Source organism: Oryx dammah, unplaced genomic scaffold (genome assembly GCF_014754425.2).
Source record: "Oryx dammah isolate SB20612 unplaced genomic scaffold, SCBI_Odam_1.1 HiC_scaffold_2, whole genome shotgun sequence".
Classification (NCBI taxonomy): Eukaryota; Metazoa; Chordata; class Mammalia; order Artiodactyla; family Bovidae; genus Oryx; species Oryx dammah.
The window spans coordinates 58,339,125-58,352,222 of NW_024070186.1; positions in this window are offsets into that span (position 1 = coordinate 58,339,125).

The following is a 13,098-nucleotide window of genomic DNA, read 5'->3' on the forward strand; positions in this document are numbered from 1 at the left end:
GCCAGTAAAGTAATGTCTCTGCTTTTTAATATACTGTCTAGGTCTATATCAATAACCTCAGATACATGACACCACCCTTATGGCCAAAAGTGAAGAACTAAAGAGCCTCTTGATGAAAGCGAAAGAAGAGAGTGAAAAAGCTGGCTTAAAACTCAGCATTCGAAAAATGAAGATCATGGCATCCGGTCCCATCACTTCATGGCAAATAGATGGGGAAACAGTGGAAACAGTAAGAGACTTTATTTTCTTGGGCTCCAAAATCACTGCAGGTAGTGACTGCAGCCATGAAATTAAAAGACACTTACTCTTTGCAAGGAAAGTTATGACCAACCTAGACAACATATTAAAAAGCAGAGACATTACTTTGCTAACAAAGGTCCATCTAGTCAAAGCTTTGGTTTTTCCAGTAGTCATGTATATGTGAGAGTTGGACTATAAAGAAAGCTGAGCAGCGAAAAATTGATGCTTTTGAACTGTGGTGTTGAAGCAGACTCTTGAGAGTCTCTTGAAATGCAAGGGAATCCTTGCATTGAATCCAGTGAATCCTAAAGGAAATCAGTCCTGAATATTCATTGGAAGGACTGATGCTGAAGATGAAACTCCAATACTGTTGCCACCTGATGCGAAGAACTGACTCATTTGAAAAGACCCTGATTCTGGGAAAGATTGAAGGCGAGAGGAGAAGGGGACGACAGAAGATGAGATGGCTGGATGGCAGATGACATCACTGACTCAATGGACATGAGTTTGAACAAGCGCTGGGAGTTGGCGACAGACGGGGAACACTGGCATGCTGCAGTCCATGGGGTCACAAAGAGTTGGACACAACTAAGCAAATGAACTGAACTGGGCTGAATTTATCTAGTCGTGATTAACTGCTCCTCCTCCTTCATTTTCTCACTCTGTTGCTTACTCCTGAAATGTGTTTGTGTTACTTAGGTTCCTTGAGCCTCACATTTGCAATCCATAATATTGACATGCAAATGATACCAGTCTCTCAGAATCATGAGGGTAAAATGAGGTGTGATAGAGCTGGGATGCCCTGATGCTGGGAAAGATTGAACGCAGAAGGAGAAGGGGATGACAGAGGATGAGATGGTTGGATGGCATCACCAACTCAATGGACATGGGTTTGGGTGGACTCTGGGAGTTGGTGTTGGACAGGAAGGCCTGGCGTGCTGCAGTTCATGGGGTTGCAAAGAGTCGGACACGACTGACCGACTGAACTGAACTGAACCAGGAAATGATGCTTCATTGTGATCATCCCTAGTCAAGTGAAATAAAGAGTTATATTTCTCAGGCAAGGAGGATGAGGGAAGAGAAGAGAAAGAAGCACAAGAGAGATGTTAGATAATAGCCACAACTATAAAACTTTTACATTAGAGGCCAGTAGTATCCCACTTTTGGAACCTAGAGTTTCTAATACTTTATATTTTAATTAATGATACTCAGTAAGTCATATTTCATTTAAGTAGTTTCATGCCTTTGAGTGATGGGGAAGATTATGTTTCGTGGATCACAGTGACTTTAATATTGATCCCCATTCCCACTGTATCACATTGGCTTGAAGACCTGATTTCAGCTAATTTATCTTTCACAATCAGCTGGGATGTGATTTGCGAGGACAACTTATTGTGTTGCAGCAAATATACTTTGCAATGCAGCCAATCTGGTTTGCTTTGTGAAGCATGAAAAGATTTGAGGTCTCAGCTAATGTGCATTACACATGTCACATTCCACAGACTAGGCCTAAGACTTGTGAGGGTGTGATCCATAACTCCATCTACTGACACCAGACTGTGATATTTATTGCTGTGAAAATTCCCATGACAAATTTGTTTCTGTGGCACATTTACCATTATAAATTGACATGGAGCCATGGATGCGATGGCTTCAGATGTAGCAACCCCAGCACTTTATTATTTTTTTTCCAAGTCTTAGACTTAGGCTGCTGTGAAATTTTTAGAAGTTCCTGTTTCCCTGGGTTATTTTAAAAATAACCAGCAAATCATGCTTTTAATAGAGTATATTATTATTCAAACCTTTTCTAAAGTTTCATCTGATTTCTAAATTTAACAGTATGCTCTTATCTCTAAATTTTAGTCACTATCCACTTAACTGGAGAAGGAAAGGGCAACCCACTCCAGTATTCTTGCCTGGAGAATCCCATGGACTGAGGAGCCTGGTGGGCTGCAGTCCACGGGGTCACAAAGAGTCGGATATGACTGAGTGATTTTACTTACTTACTTACTTACTTATCCACTTAACATGTATTTTTTTCATTATTGAAATATTCCAGACACTTCCTTGTGAAAGAAATCAGGACTAAATGTAACAGTCTATACAGGGACATTTGTGAGGTGGGGTTTAGTTCAGTTCAGTTAAGTCCCTCAGTCATGTCTGACTCCTTGTGACCCCATGGACTGCATGGGTCGTTTCAAATGAGTCAGTTCTTGGCATCAGGTGGCCAAAGTATTGGAGTTTCAGCTTCAACATCAGTCCTTCCAATGAATATTCAGGACTGATTTCCTTTAGGATGGACTGGGTGGATCTCCTTGCAGTCCAAGGGACACTCAAGAGTCTTCTCCAACATCACAGTTCAAAAGCATCAATTCTTCACTGCTCAGCTTTCTTTATAGTCCAACTCTCACATCCATGCATGACTACTGGAAAAATCATAGCTTTGACTAGACAGACTTTTGTTGGCAAAGTAACGTCTCTGCTTTTTAATATGTTGTCTAGGTTTGTCATACCTTTCCTCCAAGGAGAAAGCTTCTTTCAATTTCATGGCTGCGATCACCATCTGCAGTGACTTTGGAGCCCCCCAAAATAAAGTCAGCCACTGTTTCCATTGTGTCCCCATCTATTTGCCATGAAGTGATGGGATCAGATGCTATGATCTTCGTTTTCTGAATGTTGAGTTTTAAGCTAACTTTTTCACTCTCCTCTTTCACTTTCATCAAGAGGCTCTTTAGTTCTTCACTTTCTGCCATAAGGGTGGTGTCATCTGCATATCTGAGGTTATTGATATTTCTCCTGGCAATCTTGATTCCAGCTTGTGCTTCTTCCAGCCCAGCATTTCTCATGATGTACTCTGCATAGAAGTTAAATAAGCAAGGTGACAATATACAGCCTTGTCTTACTACTTTCCTGATTTGGAATCAGTCTGTTGTTCCATGGAGGGGATAAATATGATTTCCCATTAAAATAAACCTTGTACATTGATAATTGTAGAATTTGATTTGTGGCTGCAGTTTGTCTGGGAGCCCTCTACTGTTTCTGAGGCACCCAAGAATGAATGAGACATTGAGCTGGCTTACAGGAAGTTGACAGTCACCTGAAGAAAGACATAAATAACCACAGAGAAGTTAGCAGTCTTTTCTCAGTTGGGAGTGATTTTACTCTTTAATGACATATTGCCAATTTAAATGGGGATCTCCCTCAGGAGTTAGATGTATACATATAAATCAGTCCTAAATATTCATTGGAAGGACTGATGCTAAAGCTGAAACTCCAACACTTTGACCACCTTAAGCGTAGAGCTGACTCATTAGAAAAGACCCTGCTGCTGAGGATTGAGAGCTGGAAGAGAAGGGGCGACAGAGGATGAGATAGTTGGATGGCATCATCGACTCAATGGACATGAGTTGAGCAAACGCCAGGAGATAGTGAAGGACAGGGAAACCTAGTGTGCTACAGTCCATGAGGTCACAAAGAGTCAGACATGATTCAGCTACTGAACAACAGCAAAAGCACTGGACTGGAGATATAGATGTGAGAGTCATAATGTGATAGTTGTTGAAATCAAAAGACTGGTAAGATTACCCAGCAACAGTGTGTGGATGATCAGGACACTGGGTAAGGGATGCCTGCATTTAAAAGGAGACACAGAAGGACTCACAAGGGCAACTGAGGAAAATATTAATACAATAACATTAGTAAACATTTTTAAGGAGTCCATACTATATGCAAAAAGCTGTACTAAGCACTTTACTTACATTAGTCTGTAACTAGCCTGGAAAATCCCATGGACGGGGGAAGCCTGGTAGGCTGCAGTCCATGGGGTCGCAGAGAGTTGGGCATGACTGAGCGACTTCACTTTCACTTTTCACTTTCATGCATTGGAGAAGGAAATGGCAACCCACTCCAGTGTTCTTGCCTGGAGAATCCCAGGGATGGCAGAGCCTGGTGGGCTGCCATCTGTGGGGTCGCACAGAGTCAGACACGACTGAAGAGACTTAGTAGCAGCAGCAGCAGCCTATTATTACCAGCTCTTTTTAACGGTGGTTGAAGAAGGGATCAACAATATCAAACTTTCAATACAATGAGGACTAAGGGTGTTCATAAACTGACAATTGGAAAGCCATTGGAAGTCAGGATGGCATCTTCTGTAGAGGGATGGATCTGGAAGCTAGAGTCCAGGGGATAGAGAAGCCAGAGGTGTGGAAGTGGAGATACAGAAGTTTGCATTAAAAGGATAAGAAAGAAAAGGACAATGTTTTAATAGAAAGAGACTAAAGGGAAGGCATTTTGTTTTAGGATGGGAGAAGGTTAAGAGTTGCAGATACTGGTTATAGACCAGGAGAGAGATGAAAATTCCTTACAGACAGGAAGAGAACTGGCAAATTTTACAAGAAAAGACAGGGTAAGAGACTTGAGAGGCATTGCCTGGGGCCAAGCTGAAATAGGGTACCACTGTCACCAGCCCATCAGTCCCTTTGAGCCCCTTTTTGGAATTTCATCCCTCTTACCCAGTTTGGGTTTATCTGAGCTATTCTTGCTGGAGGACCTCTAAGTGTTTTATCTTCACTTACCAGGACACCATGCTACAAAACCATATCACACGAATAATATACAATTGTCTACCTTCTCTATACCTGCAAAGCTGGGAGATCAGGGCAAAGAGGAAAAACACTTACTTTGGGACTATTGCCTATCCTGAGAGATGAAGGATTCTCAAATGAGTGTTGTGTAATTTGCTGATTTTTTTTTTTTTTGTGATCATCTTACTTTATAGCATGTTAATGTATATTGGCTATTTCTCTCCATTAATACAGTGCTAATATGGAATAGTTTTCCTTCCCTAAATATTTTCCCATTTCTGCATCATAGTCTGACCAAAAATGTGTTTTCATTACTATTTCTAGTCTTTATCATTTATTTAACCACAAATTTTGAGTATCTGCAATGTACTAGGTCCTAGTTTGTAAGATACATATAATATGGTTAAGGCACTTGAATAGCTCACAGTCTATAAGAAAAACAGATAAGCAAATAGCCATCTAGAATAGAAAGAAATCAGTGCTTTAATAGATGTAATATATAAAATGATTATGCAAGCCAATGCAGTGAGTAACTATACATTCTCCCTCATGAAAGAAGTCTTCTACTCAAATACTGAATTATTTACATTTTTTTAAATGGGCTGTCAAGAATAGAAACACTCCCCTCTCTTTGCTTGATGGATTCCCCCACCCTCACTTTTTTTTCCCTCTTTTCACTCCTTGGCTCTTACCCTGCCAATTCTCTGCACGGGCTCCTTTTATATTCTGAAATCCCACTTAAGGGACTTTCTCACTGATTATAATGACATAGGTCTGTTTTCACAGCTGTGATCTTAAAGTTTCTTAATAATGCCATGTTTTAAACATTATCCTGAAATGCTAGAAGGTTTGAAGGTACTCAAAAAGTAAACAGTCGGCTCATATGAAAGGAAGAGAACAGTTGTAATATAAAACTTTCAACAATTTGTATAAAATCATTGGCACTTCATTGAAAATCTCAAGCTCTTGAGACAACAAAATTTTCCCCCAAGGGGAACTAATTCACTAGACATGTGTGTACATTAGAACCAGATGAAGGTGATGCAGTAAATTTGGAAAGACAATTCCTGAACTTATTTGAAGCTGGAGACCAAGCATTGTATTTCTATTGGCTTCTTTGGGCTTGCTAAGAATAATATTCCCAGCAGAGCAGATTTTGGGAATTTGCATTTATGTTCATGGTCACCTTTGACATCTGAGACCCTGAGGACTTGACATCACATACTATTATTATTATAAACAGAGCTCCCAAGCTGTTCAGCTCAAATTACTACTTCGGTGTTAACAAGAATGGTGCCACGTGGTGAGCATATGCTGTTTGTGAAAGTAAATGAGGCTTTAAGAATGTGTGACTCTCAAAAGGAAGTCTACTAGCAGATATCTTGTATTGAAACCCTGTGCATGCTCTCATTCGACTATCATGAACAATGTTTAAAGACTCAAGGTTGTTACTTGAGAATAAATCAGGGAGCTCTTGAACATTTGGGTGAATATAACCAGTCCATCCTAAAGGAGATCAGTCCTGGATGTTCATTGGAAGAACTGATGCTGAAGCTGAAACTCCAATACTTTGGCCACCTCATGCGAAGAGTTGACTCATTGGAAAAGACCTTGATGCTGGGAGGGATTGGGGGCAGGAGGAGAAGGGGAAGACAGAGGATGAGATGGCTGAATGGCATCACCAACTTGATGGACATGAGTTTGGGTAAACTCTGGGAGTTGGTGTTGGACAGGGAGGCCTGACGTGCTGCAATTCATGGGGTCGCAAAGAGTCAGACAAGACTGAGCGACTGCAATGAACTGAACTGAACTGAACTGATTCACCATAGAGCACACAGACATTTTTCCTATGTTTATCCTCTTAAAAATGTATGTATTTCACTTCAGGGCTCAATAGATCTTTCAGATGTTATCTTAATAGAGCTTCCTCAGCACAGAAGTGATTTATTTCTTTCAGTGAAGGATTTACTTAAATCTACTTTTGGGGCATTTAGCATTATAACTGGGTGTAGAATTCCCTTACTTTGGACAGACTAAAAAAAACTCCCAAGACTAATTAGGCAATTTAAATGGTGAATAATGCTATTTCCCTATGCATTTGCTTTGTGAGTTAAGATGATGAAGATTTAATCTTCCTTTTTTATGGTCTCTTTTGTCTGCGAAACTAAAGATCTACTTTTATAAAAGATTTTCCTTTGTTGTGTTTTAGAAAGGGATTTGACACCTGAATGGTAGAGGTAATGAAATTCTCTGTGGGTTAGGCTTCAAGAAAGAAATATTAACATGAAACTAATGAAGTATTAACAAATAAACTGAGTTCATAATGGTAGCCATTTCCCTATGTTATATGTGATAACCATAGACGCAGGTACCAGTAGTTTGGAGCTTTGCATCTGATCAGTGCCATCAATGCATTTCTAAACAAGGTGATTGGGGAAAACCATAAGAAATATTTTTTATCAGAATGAGATTATGAATACTTCCAACTGTTACAAACTTTTTTCCCTTCAAGCAATTTATTTTTTTGTTTGTAAGGACTAAATTTCTAATACATTATAACCTGAAACTTGACATTAAATATAAATACAACTGAAATCAAATAAAGAATATTACATCTCTTCTCATATACTATATATTCTCATTCTTCACAGGAATAACCTAAGGTGCCAGGTTAATCTTGTTTAAATTGAGCCCTCAACTTCTGTCCACAAACTGATGGAGGATCATGTGAGTCAACAAAGGAGTATAGTTCTGATGTAGTGATAGAGGGTGAGTTACTGATAGTATCAGAGCAAGAGAATGATAATATGCAAATGCTTTTTAAGGGCAATTATTTTGGAAATCAAGAATAAAATAGAAATGACAGATTGAAAAGATGGAGACAAAGAGGCAGTGTTGTATCACAGGGAGAACTTGGCATCATCTCAGAATCCTTTTTACCTGGTCTGGCTCAAGGCAAATTACAGTGGAGGAGGCCATTGGGCTCACAATCAGAAGGCTCTTGGTGACTTAAGAACGTATTTTTATAGAAAATTATAGAAACAGCTGTCAGCTTAAAAAGAATTTGATGAAGTTTCTGGAGATGTAAAGAGATGTAATGGGTATAGAGAATGAGGGCTGAAAGAGGAAGTAGAAAAAAAATGAAAAGTAACCAGAGAAAGAAGCAATGTTATTTCTAATTTTTTAAATCCATGAGCAATTTATTACAAGAGTGATGCACAATGAACCATGAGTGTGTCAATAGTGAAATTGGTGATGGTGGGAGGAATTCATGTGGCAGAGAGTACAGATCCTAAAAAATCAATTCCTCACCCAAGTGGTCCCCAAACCTGGGGAACTGGCTATTATATGTCTGGGCATATCTTGTATTGGAGGGTTCAGCACATGTTTCAATTTCCTGATGATAAATTTTGTGAACAAGTCTACTTTTCAAGGCACAGATGTTTCAAGACAGCCCATAATAGAGGTAAACTGGGAGATCCCTTGGTTTCTCTTTCTAAAAGCAGGAGTGAGACAGTTATTTATTGTATCAACAAACTAAAAGCATGAAAGGAAAATAGAAAGTTCATTAATATTTTCATGAGACAAGTTTTATGGTTATCACTGTCCTCAGCAGGAGGGGATTCATAGAATCAGGAGGGGGCAGGGTGGAGGGAGGAGATGGAAGGGAAGGATAGTTACAGTGTGTCTGAGAAAGTGAATGAATTTGCCTACCTATCAGGAGGTGATTTTTATACCAAGAGTTTATCGGCAATTAAAATGCTTTAGATGCTTCATTTCAAAGACATACAGGTTGACCAGCAGTTTAAAGAACTGCAAGCTATTGGATAATGATCTCAATCTAGCGCCCTCCCTTCACCCAAACTGGACTCTTCAACCACCAGCAGTAATTACTTGAATTTTAGCTTTCGGGCACCAGACAGTATGTCACGATCAATAGCAGCTTTGTCATTTGAGAGATGCAGTTGTAGGGAAAGGTGAGAGGCACTTCTTACTTCCCAAGCTTCAGAAAAGCAAGTCTCTTCTCCCATCCTTGGTCTGCTATACTAGTGGTGTGTGTGCCTGCCTGTATAAGTGTTTAGTCTAGGTCGTTTGTTCCTTTTTATAAAAGTAATTTAAATTGGGATCTATGATATGCCAAATTGTAGTTGATTCTGTTTTTGAGAGACTCTGGTCCTTAAATAAAATGAACTAAGCACAGTGTCTAATTTTTTTTTCCTTTTATCTAAGATCTTTTATTGAAATTCTTCTCTATTTTAGATGTCAAAATAGAATTTAGCTCATAAACAGCTTAGAGAGTTTATTTTCCTGATCATTCTACTTATGAAAAATGTAATATTTGAAAGACATGTATCTATCACAAATCAAAATTGATGCTTAAACACAAAAGATATGTTTGCCAAATTGCTGCTTCTCCCTGGTTCTCCTTTAGGGACATATGGTTATGGTAAATGGAAATTAGGTCTTACTATATGCATGCTTTTATTCTTTGAAATTCACTGTTATATTTCAAATTTGAAGATTCCAGATTTTTTTTTTTTTCTGGTCTTCAGTGCTAGGCTCTAACCTCTGATTGTCCTGACTCCAATCCCCTGACTTCTCTGCAGTCCTGTTACTGTGGCAGTTTAATGTTTTATTTTCCTCATTTGGAAGATTTGTTTTCATTGTTGTGGTTTCTATTGTCTTTGCCTCTGCACAGTTACTTTCGGCCAAAAAACCCAAAACATCTCTTAGCAGTTCACTGTAACCTTGGCTTGAAACAACAGGATCAGAGGAGGATTTTGCCTTAGACTGAGTGGGGGACAATTAACCAAGAATCACAGGGTCAGAGAAATCAGACAGATGTTGATAAAGATGGAAAAAAAAATAATGATCAATTTGAATAACACTGAAAGAATATATACTTAACAGAGCACAAAAATCTGACTGCATTTAAAATGCCATTACACTGAGTGTTTGAAGACCTATTGGGCTTCCATCCTAACATCTCTGCTTACCAGCTAGGTGACCACAGGCACTTAATGTCAGTGGATTTCATTTTCCCTCTTGGAATGTCTGGATCATAGCAGCTTGCCAGGATTACGATAATGCAAGTATGAATCCTTATGCAAACAGTGCTTTGAATACCATTTATTCTCAAAGCCATATTATGCTATAACTGTGGAAGAGAACTAAAGCTAGCTAGAGAGGGGTCATAGGGAATCTGATTTTCTTTCTTTCTTTCTTTCTCTAGAGTTTGGCTTTGGCAGGGGTAGCTTTAGAATTTACCCTTAATTTGGCTTGAAATCTAGGTGCTATTTTTTAAGCTGAGTGACAATTTCCACTTACTGCTTTTATTAGCTTGACCTTGCTTTTCAATCCAAGTACTCGCTTATCCTTCACTCTCTAAATAGCAGATTCTTTCAGAAAACAGTCTCATTTTCTCTTACCTTGGAAATGGCCATGGTATTATTTTTGCTCTTGGTTGTCTTCTAAGTTGAGTACAGAAACTCTGTCCAATCCATCCTCCTGGTGACCTCATGTTCTTCCTGCTTGGGAGCATTCCTCCCCAGCAAGCTGTCCTCTTCAGCCCTCTCACACTGTCAAGGCACTGAAACCATGGTTCATGAAAAGCTCTCAAATTACTGAAAAGCTGTTCTTCACATTTAATAGTTCTAAAGGTGGAATAGAAGGTTTTGTGCCATTTCTCTTTTATCTTATGCCATATTACTGTAGCTGAAGGTGAGAATGCTGAAAGGCATTATGATAAAACAGAGCTTTCATTCTCACCCTCGTATTTAAACATCCAGAGGATACCAGTAAAGTGGGTAATTGCAGATTATTAGGAAAGACTCTTACACATTTCAGTTGCCATCACAGCACAGCAATTTACGTCAGCTCTTAAACTGTAAAGCTTCTTTATCCCTCTGTTGATTTATCAGCCAACAAAAACATGCATTTGCTATGACAGTTAAATTCTTCATAGAGGTTTGTGTTCCATTAAGCCCTTTATCTGGGGCCCATCATGGTACCTCTGATTTTAAGAAGTCAAAACAGATGGCTTGAAGATTTTTCACTTTGGTGTAAGTGTTGTCAGAATTCATTCATTTTTTTTAAGTGTAACTGATGTGTAAAGAGTTCATTCATTCTTAATGTTATTTCTGGAACTTTATTGTTCCCTCCTCTGTGAATAGTACTTGTAGCTGGTTGTCTGATAAACCAGTTTTTTCTGAGTCCCTGAGCTGACCAGTGTCTTCTATAACCACCAGCTTTTTCTTGGCACCTTCTTCTTGATAACTCTCCTCTCACCCCAATCTCTCTCTACCATTTGTCCATCCAGTGATCTCCAAGTGACTGATTTGGCTTCCTTAGTTTGAATTGTCTCCCACTCCAACAAGGTTTCCCCATGAGGCTGTTGGGAATAGGGTTCTATTTTGCTTGGTTCAGTTTTGTCCTCAAAGAGAAACTTTCCTACTGTTAAAGTTGCAGGATGATGGATTCCTGAATATCTTAGGCAAAATTACCATATCGGGGAATAAATTTGCATTGTATCAGATTGAGTCTAGAAAAATGATAATATATACATGTTAAAGAAACTACACAAAGTACTAATGTATAAGATGTGTGTGTGTCTGTGAAACCTTCTAATGACTCATGTTATTTCTCTATTTTATTATAGTTAAGTGGAATATCCAGGGCAAGCATATATACACAGTTGTAATGATAAATTATATAGTTTAATCCAACTTCACCAGTGATAATTCAGATACCTTTTACAAATGTATTTCAAGAACAGCGTTTTTTATACTTGCTCCTAATTCCAGAAAAAAATACCTAATTATAGAACAACATTAGTTAAAAAAAAAAAAAGATTTGCTTAGGGAGAAGATTTTATAAGTAATCAGTGCAAAGCAGAAATCTCTTGCTGGGAATAATGTGGGCCAGCCAAGGTTTCTGTGAGGGTTTAAAAAAAATTTTTTTTTTTTTTGGTTCGGTACTGCCTGGGTGACCTCTTCTCATCCATCACTTAATCAGGAAATCAAAAGACGGCAAGCTGCAAGACAGACCCTCATTCAGGATAAACCCTGTGACCTCTTAACAGGTTACTGAATCTTTTGTGGGAGTTCAGCTGGCCAAGGGATATTTTATATTTTTTAGATTTATTCATGAAGCCACAGGCTTCCTAGTGGCTCAGATAGTAAAGAATCTGCCTGCAATACAGGAGACTTGGGTTCGATCACTGGATCAGGAAGATCCCCTGGAAGAGGAAATGGCAACCCACTCCAGTAATCTTGCCTGGAGAATTCCGTGGACAGATGAGGTGGTGGGCTATAGTCCATGGGGTCGAAAAGAGTCAGACACAACTGAGTGACTGGCACCTTCACTTCATGAACCAGCAAAGCTTTGGCTGATGTCACAGAACCTGAGAGTGTAAATTCTATTCCTGGCTTCATCTTTAGGCATGGCTGCTATATTCTGTTTTCTTTAGAAACTCAAATGAGGTGCCATATCTTTAAATTCAAATATATCAGATAAAACAGAGCCTATTTTTTCTCTATGAGCATATGTGTATCTCCTATTAACCTTAATGAGCTAGAGACATTCTGTAAAGAACAGCCTCATAAGGCAATAGTACTGAGTGTTTGCTGAAAAAGAAACAGGTTTTCTGTGGGGATTGGGGAGGAGGTGGAAAAAGAACAAGAAAGGACCTTCATGTATTAAATGGTTTAAAGATACAGTATATTAAAAAAGAGATGCTTTTATTCCTTTTGTATTTTCCAAATACAAAAGTTCTGCCTGCAAATCTGCAAAATGGTACAGATACTAAAACATCACATTTGCCTACTGTGATTAAATTTCACTAATTACAGAACCACACTTGGTATGTGGGCCTGATGCATCACCTCTTTTTTTTCTTTTGTAATCATTGTTATATCCGTGCTCTATAATCAACATTCATCACAGCTAATTAGAGTTTCTTTGTCTGTTGTTTCTGAGATCTGACATTCCTAGGGTTCAACTGCAAGATTCATTTTTAAACATTTCTGAGCTCTGTAGGAAAAAAAAAAGAAAATTCTAGAGCTGTATTATTCACAAATGGCTTTTTGAAATTTTAATATATTATGAGTTTCTTATTTTATTGGATTTAAATGATTACTCTTGGTTCAGGAGACCAAGTCCTACATGATTTTGTGTGACTATTCTATGACTTGCAAGTACATTCTTGTTGGTAAAGCCACTGGCAGTCTTCCTCATTACTCAAGATCTTGTAGATTTCTATATGATACCTGAGGAC